The following is an 11,683-nucleotide window of genomic DNA, read 5'->3' as shown; positions in this document are numbered from 1 at the left end:
TCCGAGGCTGTAAATCTTTACGGGAGCAGAAAGCCTCATCTTTCTCCCGCGGAACAGCTGGTAGTTTTGAACTGCTGACCTTGCGGTTCACAGCCCGATTCATATAATTTGTATTCTAGATGAATTTGGAGAAAATATAATGGAGTTAGTGTGTTTGCTGTTGTATATGTATTAGTTGTATTATATTTGGTGTAAGTATTACATTATGCCACCACTCATCTGTCAGCTTGTTGTATTATGGTGACTTGTGTGTTACTGTGAAGCTGGAAGTTATGCCATCAGTATTTTAAATACTAGCAGGGTCACTCATGGTCGACTTGTTTCAGCTCAACTTTCAGATTAAGACAGACTAGGAAAAAGTAGAGGCAACTCATTTCTGAATATCTAATAATTGAAAACTTTATGAATAGCAGTGTAATGCTGTCAGAACCAGAATATTGAGTATCGAAACATTATGAATAGCACCAGAATATTGTCAGATACAGTGCCAGAAGATGAGCCCCTCAGGTTAGAACACACTCAAATAACCCCTGGGGAAGAGCTATATCTTCATTGTAGAGTTGACTATGATTACATGAACGAAGTAAAACGTTCTAGATCTTCATTTCCTGGTGGCAGACAACTCAAAATGAGGAGAAACAGCTGTGAACATCCATTAATAAATGGAAGATGGAATGTACTAAGTAATACTTTAGGAAAATTGGATGTTGTCGAAAAAGGAAATGGGATGCATAAAGATTGATAACTAGGCATTAGTGAGCTGAAATGGACTAGTATTGGCCATTTAATATCTGCTAATCATATCATTTGCTATGCCTATAATGACAAATTGAGAAGAAATGGCATAACATTCAATATCAAAATGAACATTTTAAGATATTTCTTGAAGCATAATGCTGTATATAATAGGATAATATCCATATTTGTTGTTGTTGTTATGTGCCGTTGAGTCGGTTCAGACTCATAGCGACCCTGCTTAGGGTTTCCGAGGCTGTAAATCTTTACAGGAGCAGAAAGCCTCATCTTTCTCCCACGAAACAGCTGGTAGTTTTGAACTGCTGACCTTGTGGCTTGCAGCCCGATTGTTACCACCACGCTACCAGAGCTCTTTGTACAATTGATCCTTCCTCTTTGTTTACAAACTTTACATTCCAGTCACCAGTAATTATCAAATATCTTGATTGCACGTTTGATCAGTTTCAGACTCAAGAAGTTGGTAAAATTCTTCAATTTCATAATCACTGGCATTAGTGGTTAGTGTGTAAATTTGAAGAATCGTGATATTAACTGTTTTTCTATGTAGGTATATGGATATTAAGGAGCTATGGACAAAATTGCAGATAATGGATAATCCAGAATTCTTAATGGTGCTCATGAAGAATCCATGCAAAGGCCAAGAGACAGTCATTCAAACAGAACAAGGGGGAGACTGAAAATTTTTTAACCAAGAAAAGTGTGGACCAGGTTTTTATTATTTCACCATACTTATTCAATCTGTATACTGCACAAATAATCTTAGAATCTGGATTATATGAAGACAAACATAACATCAGGATTGGAGGAATAGTCATGAACAACCAGTGATATGCATATGATACAACAATGCGTTCTAAAGAAGATCAAAAACTACAGCCTTTAGTATGGGTTGCATCTCAGTGTAAAGAAAACAAAATTCCTCATAACTGGAGCAATAAATCATATCATGATAAATGGAGACTGAATTGAAGTTGTCAAATATTTTATTTGACTTGGATCTACTATCAATACTCATTGAAGCAGCTGTCAAGAACTCAAATGATTGAATTAAACCAAACTGCAGAGCAAGACCTCTTTACAGTGTCCAAGAGAATGTTGTTAGTTTGAGGACTAAGTAAGGTGAGTCTCAGCCAAGCCATGGTACTTTCAATAGCCTCATATGCATGTGAACGTTGGACAATGTATAAGGAAGACTGTAGAAGAACTGATCCATTTGAGTTAAGATGTTGGAGAAGAGTATTAAAAGTACCATAGTCTGTCAGAAGAGCTAACAAAACTGTTTTGTAAGAAATACAGCTATAATGCTCCTTGGAAGCCAGAATGGATTGACTTAGTCTCTCATACTCTTACATGTTATCAGGAGGGACCAGTCCTTGGTGATGAATATCATGCTTGCTAAGATGAAAAAAGGAAGATCCCTTTTTTAACAAGATGGATTGGCATAGTGGTAGCAGCAATAGGCTCAAGTGTAACATTTATACTGAGGATTGTCTAGACTGCCAGTGTTTCATTCTGGTTTGAATACCATTACTATGAGTCAGTGCCAAGTTAAAGGCAACTAACAACATGATTTTAAGGTTGTGTTTGTTTAGATATTAAATGTCATTTAAGGAATTATGTACTGGTACCTAGTTGACAAGTGGTGCACTGTGATAGTTTAGGTTTTGTGTCAAATTGACTGTGCCAGGAAACTCAGTTGTTTGGCAGGTGAGATGCAGCTATCTCCCATGATGCTACTTGATGTGAAAAGTAAGTATGAAGATTAAGGATGGGATTGTTGTTGCTATTAAGTGTTGTTTAGTTGATTCTGACTCTTAATGAACCTATACAGGAATTCTGAGAATCTGCTGGTGGCTTTAAACTGTCAACCATGTGGTTCACTGGCCAGTGATTATCCTACAGCCCCACTCTAGGAGTCCACAAGAGTGGGAAACACTACTCTTAATAGATCACCACCTTGATCCGATTTATAGAGATTCCCAAGGGTGTGACATGCAATGGCTTTTATTTTGCAAGAAATAAAAGGAGACAGACATGAGCAGGAAAGGAGGGATCTGTTACCACCAAGATAAAATAGCCAGGGGGTGCAGGAAGATAGCATCTGGTGATGGTGGTGGCTGTAGCACTTCAGAGAGACTACCTCCTCTCTTCCCTTGCCTGGAACCGGAGTCCAAGGGGGCAGCTGGGGGTGTCAGAACCGAGGCTTGGGACAATGATACTGAGGGAGAGGACATTTTCAGCACTGCCGCGAAGACCAGTAAACCTCAGTATCCAAGAGTACTGCTTCACTTCTTACCATCAACAATGGCTCCAAAAAACATGGGGTCCATGAGGGACAAGACCAAGAACCACAGGATCTCTTTATAGATGTCATAGTGGAGCTATCCCTGGACAGCACTCAAAATAATCAGAAAAAGACACCAGCCAGAGCACTGATTTCTCTCCCACCTTAGGAATGCACACATTTTTCTAAGCTCCAGCCAAGTTATGAGGAACTATAGGAAGAAGGACAGGAGGACCAGTTTGATTTAACGGTGGGTAAGGACCTCTGGTAGTGTAGTGGTTACAAATCGGGCTCCTAACTTCAAGGTCTGCAGTTCAAACTACCAGTCTTTCCCACAAGAGAAAGATGAGGCTTTCTGCTCCCTTAAGGATTTACAGCCTTGGAAACCCTGTACAGGGTCACTATGTGTCAGACCAACTCCACGGTACTTAACAACAACAATATAACTGATCCTGGGAAGATAGGTATGAATGCCTTTGTAGCCTACAAAGTTACAACACAGATTAGCTTACTAATGTTCAGAAGTAAACAGTTTTCTGTGAAAAGATTTGATGACTTTCTTTGTCTTTATAACTATCTTTCAGAGAAGCATTCTGAGAATGGCTTCATTGTCCCTCTTCCACCAGAGAAGACCCAAATAGGAATGACAAAAGTGAAAGTTGGAAAAGAAGATTCTTCTGCAGAATTTCTTGGAAAATGAAGGGCTGCTCTAGAAAATTACCTTCAAAGGATTGCAAATCATTATACCATGCTACAGGACCCTGATGTCAAGGAGTTTTGGAAAGAAGAAGACCTGTTCCACGCTGTGGGCACCCTGACATTGAGTGGTGCTGGTCTCCTTTAGATGTTCAATAAAGCCACAGACGCAGTCAGCAAAACGACCATCAAGATGAATGAATCAGACATCTGGTTTGAGGTAAAATGTGAGGAGCCGTGCTTCTGGAAAGTGCAAGCTCTTGTAGAGACTCTACTCAACAACAGGAAAGAGCTAGCGCTGAACACAGCCCAGTTTGCAGAGTCTAGTCATGCTTGGGAGTTCTGAGGACAACACAGCATTGTCATGGGCACTCTTTCAGCTGGTTGAGGTGGAAGAAAAAATTGAGCAGCTCCACCAGAAACAGGCTAAAAATGAATTCTTCCTGCTCGCTGAGCTTCTGAACGACTATATTCGCCTCCGGGCCATAGTCCGTGCTGCCTTTGACCAACGCAGGAAGACATGGCAGCGTTGTCAAGATGCTCAAGCCACACTGCAGAAGAAGTGGGACGCTGAGACCGGCTCCTGTGGGTCAAGAAGCTGACAAGCTGCAGTTGGCTAAGGATGAGGTTACGGAGTGGGAGTCTTGGGTAGCACAGAAAGAAACAGACTTTGAAAGGATTTCAACAGTGGTTCGAAAAGAAGTCATACAATTTGAGAAAGAGAAATCCAAGCATTTTAAAAACCACGTGATCAAGTACCTGGAGACACTTCTGTATTCATAGCACCAGCTGGCAAAGTACTGGGAAGCCTTCCTTGCTGAGAGGCAAAGGCCATCTAGTAATGGATCCAGGACACCAGAGCCCACCTGCCTAATGCGGCCTTTTTATACACAGTCCTTCTCCACTCCTGATGGACCCAGTAATGCATCTTTCCTAGCCTGGACTTAACCACTTCCTCCCTGTCCTTACAACTAAGATATCCCCACTCAACTATAACTGTATTTTATTTAGCTTCCATATATATTTTCTTACCAAAGAGAATCGTTTCCTGCTTTAATAAAAGATTGTAGTACAGTAAGTGGTGGAATAATGGAATAGGATTGGGGTGGTTGTTGTTGTTAAGTGCCGTTGAGTCGGTTCTGACCCATAGCAACTCTGTATATGGTTTCCAAGGAAACGTTGGTGAGCTTGAACAGCTAACCTTGCAGTTCAAACGGCTTTGCAGTCTGGCGCATTAACCCATATTAACCCATAGCCACACACCAGGACTCCTAGTGTGGGGTTGTTGTTAAGTGCCGTGGAGTTGGTTCCGACTCATAGTGACCCTGTACAGGATTTCCGAGGCTGTAAATCTTTACGGGAGCAGAAAGCCTCATCTTTCTCCCGCGGAACAGCTGGTAGTTTTGAACTGGTGACCTTGCGGTTCACAACCCAATTCGTAACCACTACGCTATGCTACCAGAGCTCCTTGGGGTACTGGTATATAAATACAAATGTACATGGTTTAAAAACTGGGAATAAAGTTTTTATTACTCCTGATGGTGCCATGAGAAGATTATGCAATAAAATGTTTTCAGATTAAAAAAAAGATAACAGCCAGAAATGCCAGAAGTGGAGTGTATCCTTTGGATCTGGACTATCTGGACTATGAAACTCCTAGATTTAGAGGAAGAATATTGCCAAGATACATGGAGAACTCCAAGGAATGCTGAGTCTAGAGATGTTGAAAGGACATGAGGACCTTTCTTCAGCCAGTGCTCTGAATTCACACTTCTAGTCTCCTAAATAAATAGATTCTATGAATAAATAGATTTATGATTTTTAAAGCCACACACTTGTGATATTTCTGTTACAAACGCATTAGGTAATTAAAACAGCCTCCCCCTCCCCACATTTTTCCTGTAAGCTGAGAGGTTCCTTATGTTCCAAACAATTACCCTAGACTTCACTATTGTTGTTAAGTGCCATACAGTTGTTTCAGACTCATAGCAACTCTGTATAGGGTCTTTGTGGAGTGGCTGCTGAGTTTGAACTGCCAATTTTGTGGTTCAAACTGACCTTGTGGTTGAGTGCTTGTCTTTAAAATCATTTATGTTTAGACATTGCTATACCTGACTGATTTTAAAAGAATAGGCTAATGTACTTCAAATCATGTCTTCTGTAGCCTATACACTTTTTTCCTAAGTGTATAATGACTAACTAGTTCCTCTAATGTGCCCTTACTCCATATTAACTTTTCATAAAGGGATCACTGAAAATTGGGTGCTATAATGAGGCATAGTAAAGCGATCAGATGGACCCCGGATATTAAAAGGATAGTGTCAACTATTAAAAAATATATTCAAAACCAAGTAGTCATTTGAAAGGAACAATGAATCCATGCAGAAGAAATCACACCAATGTAAATGTAATAAAAAATAACTAATAAAATAAATAATCCAGAAAAAAAAATAGTAGAGTCTAAACTAAGAAGAACTTGATATATGAATATATATAGAGAGAACAAAGGAGACAGAGAAAGTTGAAAAAGGTCTAAAGACAGATCTTTAACTCCATTTTTTAGGGACTTGATATGAGTTTGAAATATGTACTATGACAATAATTTCCACCTCTTAAGTAATATACAATATATAGTTCTCTATAGTTTTTATTTTTCCTAAAAGAATAAGTGGGGCCTTTACTGAAATTAATACACTAACTTGTGCCTTGGAAAAAGCTTCAAATATCCTATCACAAACAATCTGTTAAGAAATTGGCCTGGTTAAAAAGATAGTTTTAGAAAGTCAAATTACTATCTTCAGCTAATACATAACCATAGTTATTCATAATTCTTTTTAAAATGTGCTGTTTCAACTTGACTGGCAATTCCAAATTAATAGAACAGTTAGAAAATTAAGTTAAAGAAGACAAATACCTGAAGTTATGAGAAGAGTGATGCATATGTAATGGCAAACACCTCTTGCTGCAAATACATTAATACCATGGGAGATGTAGAGCTTACAGCCAAAAGGCAATTAAGAAGGCCACCTGGTTGAGAGAAAACAGGTTCCAGCTAATCTCAGCTATTTAGCCCCAAATAAAGGACTACCTCCCTTCCCTTTTATAGTTTCTATCCCTGTGTGCCCCTCTAATGGTTATTCTTTTATTTCATGGTGTTTGCCTGCTTAATCTCATAGTAAAGTTTGTCTCTGTGCACTCATACTGCTTCATATAAAGATAGTTGCTTATGTAAGACTTCCAACCAATTCCTAAAGTTGGAATGGGGATTTTACACCAGACAATGAGAGATACCTACTTGGATACACAGGGAAAAATTGATTCCCTGTTCAGCAGGAAGTAGATTCAGAAAAGGAAAACTTCTCTCTAGCTCTCTAGAGATTTAGGAGTATGAACTAGCTCAGGGGCTAGTAAGGTAGACCAGAATACCAAGGGAACAAGGATGTTGTTTTTGTTAGGTGCCAGTCAGTATTGACCCATAGCAACCTTATGTATAACAGAAGGAAACACTGACCAATCCTGGGCCAACCTCACTACTGTTACCACGCTTGAGATCATCAATGCTGCCACTTGGCCAATCCATCTCGTTGGGGTCTGCCTCTTTGCCTCTGATGCTCCACCTTACCAAATACGATATTCTTCTCCAGTGACTGGTCCCTCCTGATAATATGTCCAAAGTATGAGAGACGAAGTTAGGCCATCTTGTCCTCCAAGGAGCACTCTGGCTGCACTTCTTCCAAAATGGATCTATTGGTTCTTTTGGCAGCCCACAGGACCTTCAATACTCTTCCTCCAATCCTGATGCCACATTTTTCTTCATATAACCCAGCTTCTCGGATTATTTGCTCAGCATACAGGTTGAATAAGTATGGTGAAAGAACATAACCTTGTCGCACACTTTTTAGTTTTAAAATATTCAGTGTTCCCATGTTCTGTTTGAACAACTGTTTCTTGTTCCAGGAACAGAGTCCTTATGAGCACAATTAAATGTTCTGGAATACTCATACTTTTCCAAGTTGTCCATAGCTTCTCATGCGCCACACAATTGAAAGCCTTTGTGTAGTCAATAAAGCATAGGTAAACATTTTTCTGATATTCTCTGCTTTCAGCCAACATCCATCAGACATCAGCAATGATTTCCCTGGTTCCACGGCCTCTTCTGAATCCAGCTTGAACCTCTGGAAGTTCTCTGTCAATGTATGATTGTAGCCATTTCTGTATTACCTTTAGCAAACTTTACTCACATGAGATATCAAAGAGATTGTCCGATGATTTCTGCATTCCGTTGGGTCACCTCTCTTTGGAATGGGCACAAATGTGGATCTTTCCAATCATTCAGACAGATAGTTGTCTCCCAAATTTCCTGGCAGAGATGAGTGAGTGCCTCTTGTGCCGCCTCATTTTCTTGAAAGACTTCAAATTTTATTCCATCAATTACTGGTGGCTTGTTCTTTGCCAATTCCTTCAAGGGAACAATGATAGTTGGGGTTTAAAAGAATTGGCAAAAGAACTCACTTATAGCTGTATTTAAAAGATCTGCTGACAGTGTAGGAGGCTGAACAGCTCCAGGTACAGAATATTGTGTTTCAAGAAACGTTATTATTTTATCTCTTATTCCTGTGTAAAACTTACTAAAATTGTCTTTTAAAAACTCTTGAAGCCAAAACAAACTTAAATCTGAACCAGAGCATTCAGAGAATCTCCAACACTGACCAACATATAAACTTCAAGCAGGGGATGTTGTTGAATACATCCCATATTGAGTGATGATCAACAACTCGAAAGCCTTTACAATAGAATTCATTTTGCAAAAAGGCTATTTATGCATCCTCTAATATATAATGATAAACTGTTTTGTTGTCATTATATCAATCACCAATGCAGATCTTTGCTTGTAAGGAAAGGATTTGGGACTGTTTAACCTTTTTTTAAAAAATGTAATAATTGATGAAATGGTCATTAGTGGTTTAGTGGTAAAATTCTTATCCTTCAAGTAGGAGACCATTGCTAAATTCCTAATCAATAACAAATTAAAGTTGGTTTCTAAAAAAAGTGCTTAGGTTAATTTGTCAAAAACCTAACCCCACTTAAGTGGAGTCAATTTCAACTACGTCAACCTTGTAAGACAAAGTAGGACTGCCCAAGGAGGAAAACTTAATATTGGTTCCACTTTAAAATTTGCATATCAACCTTTAGATTAAAATATTTTTTTACATTATAATTTAAGCTTGCACAAGGTTTTATGTTAATGATTATTTATTACAATTTTTATTAACAAACAGATGCAACACTGGGCACACACTCATCTATGCCAAGAAATCTGGAAGACAGGTAACTGGTCAACTGATAGGAAGAGATCCATAGTTGTTCCCATTACAAAGAGAGATGACACCAACTGAAAGCAGAAATCATTGGGCAATATCATTAATATTGCATGTAAGTAGAATTTTGCTAAAGATAATTAAAATATGGCTACAACAGCACATTGGCAGATTCAAGCTAGATTCAGAAGAGGATGTGTAACAAGGGATATCATTACTGATATTAGATGATTCTTGGCTGAAAGCAGAGAATACCATAACAATATTTACCTGTACTTTACACAGACTTTTGATTGTATGCATCATACCAATCTATAGACAACATTGTGAAGAATGAGTGTTCTGGATCACTTAATTGTACTCCTGCAGAACATGTGCATAGACCAAAAGCCACTTGTTTGAGCAAAACAAAGAAACACTTAATGATTTAAAATTAGGAAAGTTTTGTGCCAGTGTTCTATTATTTCATCGTACATATTCATTCTGTATGTTGAGCAAATAATTCTAGACAATGGATTATATAAAGAAAAACACGGTATCAAGATTGGAGGAATGCTCATTTCCAACCTGATATATGCAGGTGATAAAACCTTGTTTGTTAAAAGCTAAGAGGACCTAAAATGCTTACTGATGAAGGTCAAAGAAAATCAAAATACTCACAACTGGACCAATAAATAAAACCAAGATAAATGGAGAAAAAAATGTATTTGTAAAAGACGTCATTTTTCTTGGATCAACCATCAACATTCATGGAAGCAGCAGTCAAGAAATCAAATGACGTAATAGGCAAATCTTAGGCACAAGACCTCTTTAAAGTGTTCAACAGCAAAGACAGTTTGAGGACTAAGATGTGCCAGACCCAAGCCACGATAATTTCAATAATCTCATACATATGTGAAAGTTAGTGGGTAAGAAAGACCACAGGAGAGTTGATACATTCAAGTTATGGAATTGGAGGATAATATTAGAAGTACCATGAACTGACAAAAGAACAAACAAATCTGTGTTGGAAGTACAGCCAGAATGCTCCTTAGAAGCCAGGATGAACAAACTTCATCTCTCATATTTCAGACGTATTATCAGGAGGGTCCCATCCATAGAGAAGCACATCAAGTAGGTAAAGTGAAGGTGTCAGTGAAAAAAAAAGAAGGCACAACAGGATGGATTGACACAGGGCAGCAACAAAGAGCTCAAGTGTAGCAATGATTATAATTTTGGTGCAAGACAGGGCAGCATTTCAGTTTGTTGTGCACACCTTTCAACAAAAGCATTTTATTAAATCAATTAAAATAAATTATATATATTGCCTCAACAAGATGGCAGATAGGGTAGATGTGCAGTAAGGAACTCCATCAGCAAGGAACTCCATCAGCATCAACACAGAATAACAACATAAAGAAAAATGTGGCATCAGGATTGGAGTGAAGGATTCATTTACAACCTTGCTTGCTGAAAATGAAGAGGACTTTAAAACATTGATGAAGATCAAAGAGCATAGCCTTCAGTATGGAATACATCTTAATGTCAAGAAAGCAAAAATCCTCACCACTGAACCAATAAACAACATTTTTAGCAACCGAGAAAAGATTGAAGTTGTCAAGGACTTCATTCTTCTTGGATCAACTATCAACACTCGCAGAAGCAGCAGTCAAGAAATCAAACAATGTATTGCATTGGGTAAATCTGCTGCACAAGACCTTTATAAAGTGTTGAAGAGCAAAGATGTCAGCTTGAGGATTAAGGTGCACCTGACCCAAGCCATGGTATTTTCAATAACCTCATATTCATGTGAAAGCTGGACAGTGAATAAGGAAGACCGTAGAAGAATTTATACATTTGAGTTATGGTGTTGTAGGAGAATATTGAAAGTGCCATGGGCTGCAAAAAAAACCCAACAGATCTGTTTTGGAAGAAGTACAGCCAGAGTGCTCCTTGGAGGACAAGGTGGCAATTTCATCTCTCATACTTGGGACGGATTGTCAGGAGGGACCAGTCACTGGAGAAGGATATCATGTTTGGTAAGGTGGAGGGTCACAGAAAAAGGGGAAGACCCCCAACAAGATGGATTGGCTAGGTGGCAGCATCGATGGACTCAAGCATGGCAACAGTAGTGAGGTTGGCCCAAGATCGGGTAATGTTTCATTCTACTGTGTATAAGGTCGCTATGTTTCGGTACCGAATCAATAGCACGTAACAAGAACTTGTGGAACTCTGGTAGCATAGTGGTTACGAATTGGGTTGCTAACCTCAGGGTCAGCAGTTCAGAAACTACCAGCTGTTCAGCAAGATGAAACTTTCTGCTCCTGTAAAGATTTAAAGACTTGGAACTGACTCCACAGTACATTACCACCACTCTATACATATTGTTGTTGTTAAGTGCCGTCGAGTCGGTTCAGACCCATAGCAACCCTGAACAGAGTTTCTGAGGCTGTAAATCTTTACGGGAGCTGAAAGCCTCATCTTTTTCCCTCAGAGCAGCTGGTATTTTCGAACTTCTGACCTTTCAATTTGCAGCCCTATTTGTAACCACTATGCTACCAGAGCTCCATATACAATTTTTTATATATAATGTTATATATAATGTTTTATATATAATGTTATATATATGAATATATAATACATACAGGAA

General features: G+C 38.8%; 1 pseudogene; it reads left to right on the top strand.

Annotated features, from left to right (window-relative positions):
- The first annotated feature begins 2,790 nt into the window (after positions 1–2,790).
- On the top strand, positions 2,791–4,684 carry LOC102826854 (annotated as a pseudogene).
- Positions 4,685–11,683: the final 6,999 nt, after the last annotated feature.

Source organism: Chrysochloris asiatica, unplaced genomic scaffold, assembly GCF_000296735.1.
Source record: "Chrysochloris asiatica unplaced genomic scaffold, ChrAsi1.0 scaffold00309, whole genome shotgun sequence".
Lineage (NCBI taxonomy): Eukaryota > Metazoa > Chordata > Mammalia > Afrosoricida > Chrysochloridae > Chrysochloris > Chrysochloris asiatica.
Note: the sequence above shows the minus strand (reverse complement) of the source record. Positions and strands in the feature narration are given on the sequence as shown.